Source organism: Oncorhynchus mykiss, chromosome 6 (genome assembly GCF_057628025.1).
Source record: "Oncorhynchus mykiss isolate SJ-2025 chromosome 6, ASM5762802v1, whole genome shotgun sequence".
NCBI lineage: Eukaryota > Metazoa > Chordata > Actinopteri > Salmoniformes > Salmonidae > Oncorhynchus > Oncorhynchus mykiss.
In genome coordinates this window covers 85645001-85660777 of record NC_143027.1, presented here as the reverse complement: position 1 = coordinate 85660777, position 15777 = coordinate 85645001, and the positions used below count along the sequence as shown (strand labels likewise).

General features: G+C 46.7%; 1 protein-coding gene across 1 annotated transcript in view; it reads left to right on the top strand.

Moving 5' to 3' along the window:
- The window catches only part of LOC110506939 (reticulocalbin-1), a 40035-nt gene that overhangs the window by 2573 nt on the left and 21685 nt on the right, over window positions 1–15777 (top strand). Inside the window, exon 2 of the mRNA XM_090239374.1 lies at window positions 1037–1127. The gene's annotated coding sequence lies outside the window, so the exon portion shown is untranslated. The remainder of the gene's footprint in view (window positions 1–1036; window positions 1128–15777) is intronic.

Here is a 15777-nt window from a genome sequence, read left to right as displayed (position 1 = left end):
CGGCAAAATACTGTATGTATATTACACGTCTGTTAATAAAATGATGTTGGCCTGGATTCAGCGCCACAAAGGAGGCCCTTATCCAACATACATATGTTTAAATCATTTACCTATACGTTCCAGACCCAATGTTCACCTGGCGTTATTTAAGAGACTTTCAGTTATTTCAATAGGTATTCATCCAAGGCCTTGTCATAAAACAACAACCTGCAGTGGGTGATCCAAGGACCAACATCAGGATTTCTCACAGAGCAGCTGAGGATGCAGACATTGATGTTGTATATAGACATATAAACTATTCTAGACGAATAGAGAGGAAGGAGCGAGACTGACGGGCTCCACCGCTCTTCATGCGTTAAATGGCCCATCCATACTGCTTATTCGCTCACGGAATGCTTAGAGCTCCTTCCTGTCACATGTCTGGTGGAGATGTATTGGCTGTAGTATCATCTGAGGACGTGGCATCTACCCCTCTGTATCTCCCTGCAGTGTGAACGGTCCCCAACCTCACCTAAATGCCCTAGTTTCCCCCATATTCATAGTTTGAGCACAAGACTGAATGGAACATGAAAGGTATGAACACATATTCTTCAAATTTGAAGCTTTTGATAATTTCGTAGAAAACGTTCAATATCGACGTATTTATCAGACTTCCCCTTGCCACCTCCCCTTGGACGTTGCATTGTATAACATAAATTCCCATTGTATACACTGACGTAGACACAGAAGCACACGCATGGACACATGTATCCTCAAATACACACCCATACATACCCCGACAATTAGACAGCAAACACACAGTTAGACCTACTTGTAAACTGGTGTGTGTCGGAGTGGGAGGATGGCAATTACGGCAGATTTAGTTGAACTCTAATCTAGCGCAGTATCTTGATTTACTGTGGCTCCGTTCTGCTCTGGAGGAGCGGGCGAATCGAGGCGGTAGGGGGTACAAATAGACATGCTTTCAGTAATGAAATCACCTGCCCTTCGGTTCCTCTCACAGCCAGCACCTCCCTGTCTGCCTGTGTCACTGCAGGGCAAGCAGCAAACCACAGCACCTGGCGCACAGGAGAATTAGCCTGGATATGGATCCGACCGGACGCTTTGCAGGACGCAGTCAGAGGAAGGTAATTACACTTGTAGTGTGTTGGTACCTCAGGGACTAATAAGGCCAAGTTCACCCACAATGGTGTGTGTGCGTGCGTTCGTGCGTGTTTGTGTGCGTGTGTGCAGCAGGTAGCATAGCGGTTAAGAGCGTTGGGCCAGTAACCGAAAGGTCGCTGGTTCTAATCCAGAGCCGACTAGGTAAAAAATGTGTCCATATGCCCTTGAACAAGGAATTTAACCATAATTACTCCTGTAAATCGCTCTAGATACGTGTCTTCTAAATGATTCAAATGTAAAAATATATATATATTTAAAAAATAAAGGTGTGTGTTGAGGGGGGAGGTGTTTGCATGTTTGTATGTTTTATGTATACAGATGTAGATCTTCGTTTGATTACCTTGTTGCTTTAAGGTTTAAAAATGCTCCTGAAGATTGTAATTTCTAAATACGAAACGTGTATTAAAACCCCTTCAAATCCACATGATAATTCACCGTTCTGCTGTAGCAAACAGGCTCAAATTAAGTTCCTACATCTGTATGGCGCCAGGGCCTCTATTGGAGACAGAACAGGAGAGTGAAAGGGCAAGGAGGAGAGAGAGAGAGAGAGAGAGAGAGAGAGAGAGAGAGAGAGAGAGAGAGAGAGAGAGAGAGAGAGAGAGAGAGAGAGCGCATAGGGACCATCAATAAACAATTCCTGAAACGTGGCAAAACAGAGCCGTCACAGAAATGTGCGCATTTTAAAAATGAAACGCGTGTATGGCGTTAGGTCATTAAGCTTTGCGCTACGTGGTCTCCTGTAGTTCCGGGCGAACCGGAGACGGAACATAAAACACCGAAAGTGACAAACTCAACCCGGGTCTCGGTGATATTTCTAAATGGCAACAAACAACAGTGGCGCTGCTTGTGAATCCATACAGATAACTGGGCTATGTAAAACAAAGCACACTAAATCAGGCAATAACGACGACAAACCGTCTGGAAAATGGACTCAGAGAGGCAAGAATGCATTTCTTCCTCCCTCTCTCAGTCTGCTTGACACATTTTATCCTGGAGTAAATATTCGGAGGATAATTTAACTGATTTTGATTTGTAAATTCCTCATTTCTGAATATGAAAGTGCGACGAGGAGAGCAGAAATAGTTCTGCCCGTGCGACATCCTATAATGACTTTGACCATTGGCAAGATACTATGCATAATGTGTGGGATTTTAACTTGCTAATAAGCTATTTTCTAGAATAGACTGTAACACCATGCATTATTGATGTGGCTTTTTCACAAATCACAAATGTGCGGTGAGACTTATAGGATGGATACTGGAGAGCTGGGCCTGTCGAAGTCCATTGCATGAAAACACCATATATATATTATTCTATAAAATAAATGGGCCTATGAATCAATCTCATAACCTTTCAATATTTCATATGAATTTCATTATTTTAAATAACTTCGATGTAAAAAAAAAAAATAATCGAATTATTAAAGAACTCGTTGAGAAATGAGGGAAGAAAGCTACAGCATTTCAAGACATTTTACAGGTTCTTCCCCCAATGCGGTGAGTTGTATGTTTGTGTAAATGAGTTCCTCTTTCCTCTACTTAATGGAAAAAACACTTGACCTATTTCAGGTCAGCTGTTCATTGTCGATTTTATGCAACTCTCGTATTGTTGTATTAGTACAGCTTTATGCATAGGCCTATGTTTGCCCCCAGCAAAGCAACAACGTTTATTTGACGACCTGTACATACAATCCTTTATACTCCTTTCAAATCTATAAGAAGCTATAAGAATCAGAAATTAGTGCTAATCAGACGCGTAATTACAAGCAACTTTCAGTGCGCTGCTTTGACATCAACCGGTGGGGTGCATGAGCAGCATAGCAAAGCCAAGGCAGCGGCAGATAAAGTCCTCCAAAATGTTTATTGTTGTTTGAAACCCATCTGGTAATAGGCTTGTCTAGATCTGTCTCCTTAATCAGGGTTTTAATTAAAGGTGGTTCAAGGCCACGGAGAACATGAAGAGCCGTAATTAATACTATCCGACACCGGACCCCAGAACAGATGCAACGGTCCTTCTTCTGAGAGAAAATCCCATGGAAATCATGTACAGAAGTTTTTGTGTAGGCTGGGCTATAGAGGTTAATCCCGTCTTGAGAATAGGAGCACATTTCCCGTTCGGTGCGGGGAGTCGCGGCGGTCGGGAATTCAGTTCCCTGTCTTGCATGTTTTCATATTTCTTTGACATCTATTGATTTGAGGACAGCTGTACGGCTTTGTCGCAGGAGAGAGCCCCGGTCGCAATGCATTAGCGTGATGCGTGAGCACAAGCCCAACATCTGAGGAGCCAAACAGGCCCAGGGAACGCCTGACAAGCGGCACTTACAACATGATCATTACGGAACAACCCACACGTTTTATTAGGCGTAATGAATGACTCATCTTAATCAATGTAAATCTGTTGGAAACAGGAGGTTGTGTTACTTTATAACTTACTAAAAGCGTTTGCATTTATTAACAGGAACTATCCTATCTCTTTTTGACCGAATGAGATAGGTCTATCATAAAATATTAATGCACATATAAAAACTCAGGTATTCGTTAAAACATGAAAATCTCTCTTAATGCAAGTAGTCTGTAATACAATTGCATGACTCACAGTACATACTTGTATAACCTTTATAATGTTAGAATTTGCCAGCCAATTCAATCAACCGACCAGTTATCGGCCTATATCTGTATGTCTATAACATAATTTGGAGAAAATTCTTGCTAAAATGAATTTTAATGCAAATTATTTGAATGCAAATATATTGGGTCATTTAAATCCTCTCTCTCTCTCTCACACACACACACACACACACACACACACACACACACACACACACACACACACACACACACACACACACACACACACACACACACACACACACAGTGAGTAATATGCCGAAACACAGATTTTATGGGCTCAAACCATGGAGCGTTCTCTGTGTGTGTAATTGGCCACGTGCTCGGATGCCCTGAGTTCAGCCTTGGCATCAGTTTAGTATCGTGGAGGGAAACAAATATTCCAAATCATTTAAATTAAAGAAGGAATTGGGTTGATTAAGGGTACTGGGTCTCGTTTCTGCTCCAACGGTGATGACTAAAAACCTGCATTTTCATTTAAACAAAAACTAAATATTTCTGAACCAGGTCTACTTCACCAGGTTACAACTATATAGCACAGTGCTGCTGATGATGACCAACAGTCTTATTCATAATTATCATCATCATCATCATCATCATCATCATCATCATCATCATCATCATCATCATCATCATCATCTTCATCACCATTATTATCATCATCATCATCATCATCACATCTTCATCACCGTCTTCCTCATCACCATTATCATAATCACCATCTTCATCATCATCTTCATCACCATCTTCATCATCATCTTCATCACCGTCTTCATCATCACCATTATCAACATCTTCGTCATCACCATCACCATTATCCTCATCATCACCATTATCACCATGTTCATCATCACCATTAGCATCATCATCACCATCACCATTACCACCATTATCACCATGTTCATCATCACCATTATCAACATCATCACCATCTTCATCAGCACCATTATCAACATCATACACATTTCATTTATGCGAATCACATGGGATTTTGTTTGGGCTGGGGATTTACCAATCCCCCTAATACTACCGGAGAATGGTGTTGAAAATGTTTACATCGTAGGCTGGCCCCATCTCAGATTGTTCTGGTCAGAGGAACAGATGGACCAATCCCCCGCAATCCCCCGCACATTGTCCTCCTGTCTGCCCACTCCGACTCCTAGTAAAGTACTGCTTTCAGTGGCATTTCAGCTTATCCAACCCCGACGCCCCGTTGTTGCGTTTTTTAACAAATCACCTCCTCACTCTTCCCCTTCACAATGAATCAAGATTTACAAAATGGGAGATCTCCTCCCTTGGCAGGGAAAAGTCCATTCCGGGCTTTGAGGCGGTGATTTACACGCAGGCTATCCCTCGCCTTTCCCCACCCCTTGACGGCTGCTCCGGGGCATCCACTGAGACCACCACTCCGGGGGCGAGGCCGGGGCTCCATGGAATCCGCGACTGTAATTTGTTACTCGGCTGCAGACTATGGAGAGTCACGCCACGCTGGAGATGTTGCAGAGCGCTTCCCAAAAGCCATAGAAGTTGGACACACACACACACACACACACACACACACACACACACACACACACACACACACACACACACACACACACACACACACACACACACACACACACAGTGACCCAACAACAATGATATGAATCCCCCCGGCCTCAGACTAACTTTTGGCCTAGTTTGTTCCTGCTGAGAGTTCCATGTCCTCCTCCCCCGGGGAGACATTTCCCTCCCTCTATACATATGTAAAGGAGACAAATAAATTTGGCTGAAGAAAAGGTGCAGAGCTAGTAAATCTTAAACAGACAATTGCCACCACTCGTGATTCCTTAATGCAGCTCAAATATGCGAGTTTACCAATGTGGTCTGCAGTCAACGCTGTTGGAAGATACATAGCTTTATGTGTATCTACTCTCACTACGTTTGAGAAAACTGCACAGTTAAACCACATCTTGCCATTGCACCAGTGCAGCTATAAGGTAGGCCTATGACGTGCTGAAAGCAGTGTTAACTCTCTCACAATCTGATCAATTATAGTGGCACTGATCCCAGTTATAATCTCCACCCGGCACAGCCAGGCCACCCCTCAGGCCACCCCTCATAGCCTGGTTCCTCTCTAGGTTTCTTCCTAGGTTCTGGCCTTTCTAGGGAGTTTTTCCTAGCCACCGTGCTTCTACACCTGCATTGCTTGCTGTTTGGGGTTTTAGGCTGGGTTTCTGTACACTTTGAGATATCAGCGGATGTACGAAGGGCTATATAAATACATTTGATTTGATTTGATTTGAATACAGTAATATAACTTAATAACGTGGCGTCTTTTTCTCCAGAGGTGTCTTTAAGTATAGTAAAAGTAAAATGAGTTGTAACTTTACGCATGCCTTCTATGTAAAAGTGCAGGCAAGAAAAGAGAGTAAATATTGTGATTTGAGAACTCACTAACTGTTAGATTCTTAATAATTGAATATGATCATTGTTTATTGGAGATGATATGCAGTCGGCCTGGGAAGGCAGACTCGTTGGACACTGCACCTTGCAGAAGAAACTCAGCCCTGTGATTTCACCTTCCCCTTAGTTCTGCTTGTGGAGCGTGGCTGCCCCCTAGCGCTGAAATAGAGTCATAAGCGTTCTCACCTTCAACGAATGTTTCTGCACAAATAACAAAAACTCAGTGCTTCATGGTGACAGGTAACTTTGTGCCAGTGATGTTTTTCTTAATTACAGTGCTGTGCAAAGGTTAGTTATCACATAGGACAACAGCAAAAGTAGGCCTATCATTCGAAGGTTTTTGTCCACCTCAGCGTTCCGTGGATCCTTGTGGAATGTGACGTGGTGCTGAACGGACAGCTCCGAACCGGTGTCGCGACGAAATATATCGTTTTTTTGAGCTCACAAAACGAAGGATTTATTTGATTTCTTCAGTTTTATGAGTAGTCTATTTTCCGCGCTGATGAAGAACCTAAAACATAGATAAGATCATTAACTTAGTAGAGTCTCACATGGGCGCCAGACAATTTGGCTTTTCAAAGAAACAGCAAGGCTTCAGTGAGAAAAAAATAATACAAATCATTCAACAGTCGAACAACCAAAAGGAGCAAAAGTCGGATCCTGTAAATTACACTAATGCTAAAAGAAAGAGTATTATTTTCCCATTTGGTCTGGGAGAAGGAAATGTCAGAGCCATTGGAGAGGTTCATCTGTATTTTCTCCCCTAATGAGCACATCTGAGAGGTGGACACGGAAGACCGGACAGGCGCAGATACAGATACCCGGGACATATTAAAACACCGTTCATTGATTTACCCTCCTATGCTTTTGAGTTTATTTTTAGGTGTGGGCCTAATGGACTTTGTAATGACTAACTTCATTAAGTTTCCTATCAGATATCGACCTATTCATGCATGGCTGTGGATTTCTCATGCAAAATGGAATTAGTTACCAGTACTGAACTTTTGAATGTAAATTGCTGTCTTCATTATGGAGAAAATGTTACAGCTGCTAATAAACCATTATAATATACAATAATAGAATAACTTCCCATTGCCACCAATTACCTACAATCTAAAAAAGTTATTATTCTATACAAAGTAGGGCCTTTGTGATTTCAAGGTAGTCTCTCTCTCTCTGTCTCTCTCTCTGTCTCTCTCTCTCTCTCTCTCTCTCTGTCTCTCTCTCTGTCTCTCTCTCTCTCTCTCTGTCTCTGTCTCTCTCTCTGTCTCTCTCTCTCTCTCTCTCTCTCTCTGTCTCTCTCTCTCTCTCTCTCTCTCTCTCTCTCTCTCTCTGTCTCTGTCTCTGTCTCTGTCCTTGTCTCTCTCTCTCTCTCTCCATCTCCATCTCTCTCCATCTCCATCTCTCTCTCTCTCTCTCTCTCTCTCTCTCTCTCTCTCCATCTCCATCTCCATCTCTCTCTCTCTCTCTCTCTCTCTCTCTCTCCATCTCCATCTCCATCTCTCTCTCTCTCTCTCTCTCTCTCTCTTTCTCTCCATCTCTCTCTGGGGAGGCTGGCATTTACTTGATGATTTCTGCCTTTAAGTGCATGCTTAAAGTGCAGTGTTTTTATCTACACCTAAAATAGCTGCGGACTGGGACAATTTAACAGGCAATTTAACTGACTGTGTGTTAGTCAGGCTGTCTGCCTCCCATACTCTGCCAAAGAGACATGGCATGATGGATGTGGGCAGTTTAAGAATGGTGAACACACACACACACACACACACACACACACACACACACACACACACACACACACGCGTTTGACGTTTGTCAACAGCGGGCATGCTAACTTCAAGGCTTTGACTAAATTAAGCAATAATTGAGATGTCTCTGGTCCTTGCTACTGTTGCCACACTTGTCATTGTTGTTTTGTCTGTGTGTTGAAGACAGCTGAGTGGAAAAAGACAGTCATCTAGACACAACATTGCAAAGACAGATTCTATGAAGTATTTGAAGTTGATCAAAGTGCAGAAGAGGATAAAACATTTGTCATCGATGGCCATGTGGTCTGTTGCATGGTCCAGTGTGTGTGTGTGTGTGGTAGTGTGTGTGGTGGGTTTGTGTGTGGTAGTGTGTGTGTTTATCAGAGACAGATGGGAGAGGTATGGTGCTGCCTGGCACGGATAAGAACAGGTACAGCTGTTTGTGCACACACACACACACACACACACACACACACACACACACACACACACACACACACACACACACACACACACACACACACACACACACACACACACACACACACACACACTCACACACACACACACACACACACACACACACTCACACACACACACACTCACACACACTACTACACAGACACCCTGCCATATTTCCCAATACAAACACATATGGAGCCATCAGAGGCCAACACACTTTCATTAGAGTAACATCTTGTGCTGGAGGTTGGAGCAGCTCTGGGCTGGAGTCGGGTGGTCCAGACCCGTCAGTAGGAGGAAGCAGAGGCGTTTGTCATCCCCCTCTCAGGGCTCTGTCCTCCTGGAAGAGAGAGAGAGGGGACAGAGGGCTGGGTGGCAGAGCATCTGGCTCTAGGATCTCCAGCTGCAAGGAGAGAGAGGGAGAGGAGTGTCTCTGCAGCCCAGGGGAGGGACTCCAACTCCTGCAGCCAAATCCACATCCAGCACCCTGAATGGAGAGGAGATGGAGGACTGTGTGAGGATGAGGAACTTGTTTACACATACAGTATATAGATGATTTTGACTAATGATCAGTGTTACACAATAGCTCTGAAGAGGGTTCAGGGCCATGTATCATGGATAGGGAAGATTACATTACACAATGATCATGATCATGTCCTTGTGTTTCCGTGGGCATTTTAGGGAAGTGTTCACCCCTAAAAAAAACAACCCCACAGCACAGAGGGAAAAACCAACCCCACAGCAGAGAGGGAAAAACCAACCCCACAGCAGAGAGGGAAAAACCAACCCCACAGCAGAGAGAGAAAAACCAACCCCACAGCAGAGAGGGAAAAACCAACCCCACAGCAGAGAGGGAAAAACCAACCTCACAGCAGAGAGGGAAAAACCAACCCCACAGCAGAGAGGGAAAAACCAACCCCACAGCAGAGAGGGAAAAAACAACCCCACAGCAGAGAGGGAAAAACCAACCCCACAGCAGAGAGGGAAAAACCATGTGTGTTATTGATTGGGTGTATGTACAGGAATGTACAAACATTTGGGCAACAGCGTGTGTGTCTTTGTCTTTGTGTGTGTGTGTGTGTGCGTGCGTCTGTCTGTCTGTCTGTCTGTCTGTCTGTCTGTCTGTCTGTCTGTCTGTCTGTCTGTCTGTCTGTCTGTCTGTCTGTCTGTCTGTCTGTCTGTCTGTCTGTCTGTCTGTGTGTGTGTGTGTGTGTGTGTGTGTGTGTGTGTGTGTGTGTGTGTGTGTGTGCACGTCAGTGGCGGTGCTTGCGTGTGTGGGCTCAGTACACAGACCCCAGAAAATGGCCGAGGTGTGAGGGACGTCTAGTAATGCCGAGTGACTGGAACAACGGACCAGAGGATAATGTCACCCACACCATGACCCACAAATCAGTGCAGCCACGAGGGACACAACTGCACAGCCACAGCCACGGCCCCTGAGATAGCATTTAGCATCTAGCATACTAGCCCCTGGTTAGCATTTAGCACCAGGCAACTTTTCCTTTACGGTCATTTAATCATTTTAGGTCCGATCCATGGATGATTCAGAGCATGGAGAGGGCATTCAATATTAGCAATTAAATGCATACTTAAGGGTTTGTTCTTGGGCCATAGCTGGGCTGATTTATGATTGACTGTTTAGAAGAGGGGATGGCGAGATAGAGGGTGGATGGAGAGATAGAGGAGGGGATGGAGGGATAGAGGAGGGGGTGGCGGGATAGAGGAGGGGATGGAGAGATAGAGGAGGGGGTGGAGGGATAGAGGGGGGATGGAGGGATAGAGGAGGGGGTGGAGGGATAGAGGAGGGGGTGGAGAGGTAGAGGAGGGGTGGAGGGATAAAGGGGGATGGAGAGATAGAGGAGGGGGTGGAGGGATAGAGTGGGGGATGGAGAGATAGAGGAGGGGGTGGAGGGATAGAGGAGGGAGATAGAGGGGGAGAGCGGGGATGGAGGGATGTAGGAGGGGGTGGGGGGATAGAGGGGGGATGGAGAGATAGAGGAGGGGATGGAGGGATAGAGGAGGGGATATAGGGATAGAGGGGGAGAGGGCGGATGGAGGTATAGAGGAGGGGATGGAGGGATAGAAGGGGAGAGGGGGGATGGAGGGATAGAGGAGGGGATGGAGGATAGAGGAGGGGATGGAGAGATAGAGGAGGGGATGGAGAAATAGAGGAGCGGATGGAGAGATAGAGGAGGGGATGGAGAGATAGAGGAGGGGATGGAGAGATAGAGGAGGGTATGGATAGATAGAGGAGGGGATGGAGAGATAGAGGAGTGGATGGAGAGATAGAGGAGGGGATGGAGAGATAGAGGAGGGGATGGAGAGATAGAGGAGCGGATGGAAAGATAGAGGAGCGGATGGAGAGATAGAGGAGGGGATGGAGAGATAGAGGAGGGGATGGAGAGATAGAGGAGCGGATGGAGAGATAGAGGAGGGGATGGAGAGATAGAGGAGCGGATGGAGAGATAGAGGATGGGATGGAGAGATAGAGGAGGGGATGGAGAGATAGAGGAGCAGATGGAGAGATAGAGAAGGGGATGAAGAGATAGAGGAGGGGATGGAGAGATGGAGGAGGGGATGGAAGGGAGGGATAGACAAATTAAATTATCTCTTCCCTCGTTGAGAGATAGAGGAGCAGATGGAGAGATAGAGGAGGGGATGGAGAGATAGAGGAGGGGATGGAGAGATAGAGGAGCGGATGGAGAGATAGAGGAGGGGATGGAGAGATAGAGGAGCAGATGGAGAGATAGAGGAGGGGATGGAGAGATAGAGGAGGGGATGGAGAGATAGAGGAGCAGATGGAGAGATAGAGAAGGGGATGGAGAGATAGAGGAGGGGATGGAGAGATGGAGGAGGGGATGGAAGGGAGGGATAGACAAATTAAATGATCTCTTCCCTCGTTGTGAAGTGTGACCTTTGCTGAGGGAGGTGCCATAGGGCTGCAGTCACAGACCCTCTTCTAATCTGAGATAATAACTCCTCCAAGACTCAGTAGCCCCAATCTGCCATTAGCCCTCTGGGATTGTGGTCTGAGATTGAGATGAGTCCTGGAGGGTGGAGGATGGACAAGGGGTTTAGGGGTGGATGACATCAGCATCCCCTAACAGGATGTTTTCAGAGGGTATCAGAAGGTGTTTGGGTGGGAGAGATGCTGCCCTCCTCCATTCAGGGCCTGCTAGTATATTATGTTCTGTTTGCTGTGTCTTTTCCCACTCCGTTGTCTCACCTTGTTGTTGCTGCTGCAATGATTCATCAGTCATGTTTAGTAACTCTTCTTTTTGCAAAAGTGTCACAGACTGACACTTATCAGTTGATACTGGGCTGCACATTGTGACTGTGAGTGTTTTCCACTATGCACAAATTGAGGTTTGCTGTTCGACAGACCATGCAGGATATTCAAAACACGTGTGGACATGCAGCCGTTGACATAAAAACATACCCTTTTGAATCTGTGTCCCATTCCCCCTTACACACACACACACACACACACACACACACACACACACACACACACACACTCACACACGCACACACACACACACACACACACACACACACACACACACACACACACACACACACACACACACACACACACACACACACACACACACACACACACACACACATATACAGCCTTCCTGGCTGAAGCAGATGTGGTTGTTGGTATGGCAGGTAAACACAGGCCAGGAAATCAGCAGCTCTTCATGCCCATTGGCTCAGAGCATGTTGGTGGGGGGCTGTGTAGTGTGGTGGGTTGGGTGTATTCTCTTCATGCCCATTGGCTCAGAGCATGTTGGTGGGGGCTGTGTAGTGTGGTGGGTTGGGTGTATTCTCTTCATACCCATTGGCTCAGAGCATGTTGGTGGGGGGCTGTGTAGTGTGGTGGGTTGGGTGTATTCTCTTCATTCCCATTGGCTCAGAGCAGAGGGACACATGTTGGTGGGGGCTGTGCAGTGTGGTGGGTCGGGTGCATTCTCTTCATGCCCATTGGCTCAGAGCATGTTGGTGGGGGCCTGTGTAGTGTGGTGGGTTGGGTGTATTCTCTTCATTCCCATTGGCTCAGAGCAGAGGGACACATGTTGGTGGGGGCTGTGTAGTGTGGTGGGTTGGGTGTATTCTCTTCATACCCATTGGCTCAGAGCAGAGGGACACATGTTGGTGGGTGCTGTGTAGTTTGGTGGGTCGGGTGCATTCTCTTCATGCCCATTGGCTCAGAACATGTTGGTATGGGGCTGTGTAGTGTGGTGGGTTGGGTGTATTCTCTTCATACCCATTGGCTCAGAGCAGAGGGACACATGTTGGTGGGTGCTGTGTAGTTTGGTGGGTCGGGTGCATTCTCTTCATGCCCATTGGCTCAGAACATGTTGGTATGGGGCTGTGTAGTGTGGTGGGTTGGGTGTTTTCTCTTCATACCCATTGGCTCAGAGCAGAGGGACACATGTTGGTGGGGGCTGTGTAGTGTGGTGGGTTGGGTGTATTCTCTTCATACCCATTGGCTCAGAGCATGTTGGTGGGGGCTGTGTAGTGTGGTGGGTTGGGAGTATTCTCTTCATACCCATTGGCTCAGAGCATGTTGGTGGGGGCTGTGTAGTGTGGTGGGTCGGTGTATTCTCTACATGCCCATTGGCTCAGAGCATGTTGGTGGGGGCTGTGTAGTGTGGTGGGTTGGGTGTTTTCTCTTCATACCCATTGGCTCAGAGCAGAGGGACACATGTTGGTGGGGGCTGTGCAGTGTGGTGGGTTGGGTGTTTTCTCTTCATGCCCATTGGCTCAGAGCATGTTGGTGGGGGCTGTGTAGTGTGGTGGGTTGGGTGTTTTCTCTTCATACCCATTGGCTCAGAGCAGAGGGACACATGTTGGTGGGGGCTGTGCAGTGTGGTGGGTTGGGTGTTTTCTCTTCATGCCCATTGGCTCAGAGCATGTTGGTGGGGGCTGTGTAGTGTGGTGGGTTGGGTGTTTTCTCTTCATGCCCATTGGCTCAGAGCATGTCGGTGGGGGCTGTGTAGTGTGGTGGGTCGGGTGTTTTCTCTTCATACCCATTGGCTCAGAGCATGTTGGTGGGGGCGGTGTAGTGTGGTGGGTTGGGTGTTTTCTCTTCATACCCATTGGCTCAGAGCATGTTGGTGGGGGGCTGTGTAGTGTGGTGGGTCGGGTGTATTCTCTTCATGCCCATTGGCTCAGAGCAGAGTGACACATGTTTGTCCGGGCTGTCTAGTGTGGTGGTTGGGTGTATTCTCTTCATGCCCATTGGCTCAGAGCATGTTGGTGGGGGGCGGTGTAGTGGGGTGGGTTGGGTGTTTTCTCTTTATACCCATTGGCTCAGAGCAGAGGGACACATGTTGGTGGGGGCGGTGTAGTGTGGTGGCTTGGGTGTTTTCTCTTCATACCCATTGGCTCAGAGCAGAGGGACACATGTTGGTGGGGGCTGTGTAGTGTGGTGGGTTGGGTGTATTCTCTTCATGCCCATTGGCTCAGAGCATGTTGGTGGGGGCTGTGTAGTGTGGTGGGTTGGGTGTATTCTCTTCATACCCATTGGCTCAGAGCATGTTGGTGGGGGCGGTGTAGTGTGGTGGGTTGGGTGCATTCTCTTCATGCCCATTGGCTTGTGTCAATGTGTAGTTCATACATGCACAATCTATGAGCAGAATTACTGCCTCGCCTCAATTAGCCACGAAGTACCTAGTTTGAAGGCAACTTTTTTTCAGGAACCTGTGCTGCGCCATTTGCCATACATTTTCCACCACGTGGGCCAGCCCCCTAGCAATTCGAGTTCTAGCCAATGAGCGTCAGCCATTTGAGTGACAGCTAGCAAGATGCACACATAGCAGAGGGAGCGAGAGAGCAATGATGCGGTGAACATATCTGCACGTATGTGACTTAGTATGCAATTTCCAGGGACCACTCTTACCTCATGAGCCCTACTTTCAGAACTACTGGTTAAAAGTATACAAAAGTACTGTAGAATCTCTTTAATGAATTGCCAGAAGGCTGCAAAGAAGAGAATTAACACCTTTTCCTAAAACTAGACAATGAATGCCAATCTGTATAATGGCTGAAGAAAGTCTAGGAGGTCCTGGTGAATTCCACTCCATTCTATTCTATGTTTAATGTTTGGATAATGTCCATCCTTGCTTGTCTTCTAATGAGTGTTACTAGACAGATGACAGTGAAATGAATGGGTGGTCTCCACTGTGTATAACAACAGTTACTCTTCTTTTCATGGTCTTCATAATGACCCATTATAAACTGCAGATAAATTGCCACATTTATTGAAACTGCACTAAAACATGGTCCTACGGTTTTGCTCACTCGTCAATCTCTTGCTTGAAGTGGTGCATACACACACACACACACACACACACACACACACACACACACACACACACACACACACACACGAACACACACCATTCCAGGGCCTCAATTTCCCCGTTAACATGCTTCCCCAGACATTATTTCCCATGTTGTTGACCCCCATTCAGAACCTATCTAATAGATGCTAGCTGTCCAGGTGCTGTAACATTGATTAACACCATCTATGCATCACGGAGCGCAGAAGCGAGTCGAAGGTCCGACTGCCAGACCAACTCTGTTCAAATTTGGCTTCGGTTGCTCCATGAACTATGCGGCGCTAATCTGCACTTTGACGTGTGGCTGCTCCACTATAAATTCCTGGCTTAATTAAAAGCGGGACCCTCTCTGTCATCTAATTACAGGGAGAAAAAGGTTATTGCTTCGATGCAATTTTCCAAATGCGATTCCTTAACAGTTATTAAAGGGCCCGGTGTCGTTTATTGTTTCAGATTCTTCACTATGGAAATGGCCCTGGTGACAGCCGTAATGACTGGGGTGGAGGGGGGTGGGGGTGGTGGGGGGTGCTTCATCTCTATAGCGGCCTGTTTCCCGGTCGTTTGTCTCTGGTAAGTGGAGCAGACAGGAACGTGGAAATGTCACGGAAGGGATACCATGATTGCCTCCGCTTTACAGTCGTCATTAAAGGAGAGCAAAGGTTTATTTTCTCTCCTGCGGCAGTCTTGAGAAGTTTATTAATCGATCTGGAATGGTTGGGGCAGTGAGTTATTAGGAGGCTACTATAGGAAAGCTCAGGAGAGAGAGGGAGGGAAATGTAGGGGGGGAAACTCATAGTGAGAGGGTGGGGATGGTCACAGTGAGAGAGTGGGGATGGTCACAGTGAGAGAGTGGGGATGGTCACCGTGAGAGAGTGGGGATGGTCACAGTGAGAGAGTGGGGATGGTCACCGTGAGAGAGTGGGGATGGTCACAGTGAGAGAGTGGGGATGGTCACAGTGAGAGAGTGGGGATGGT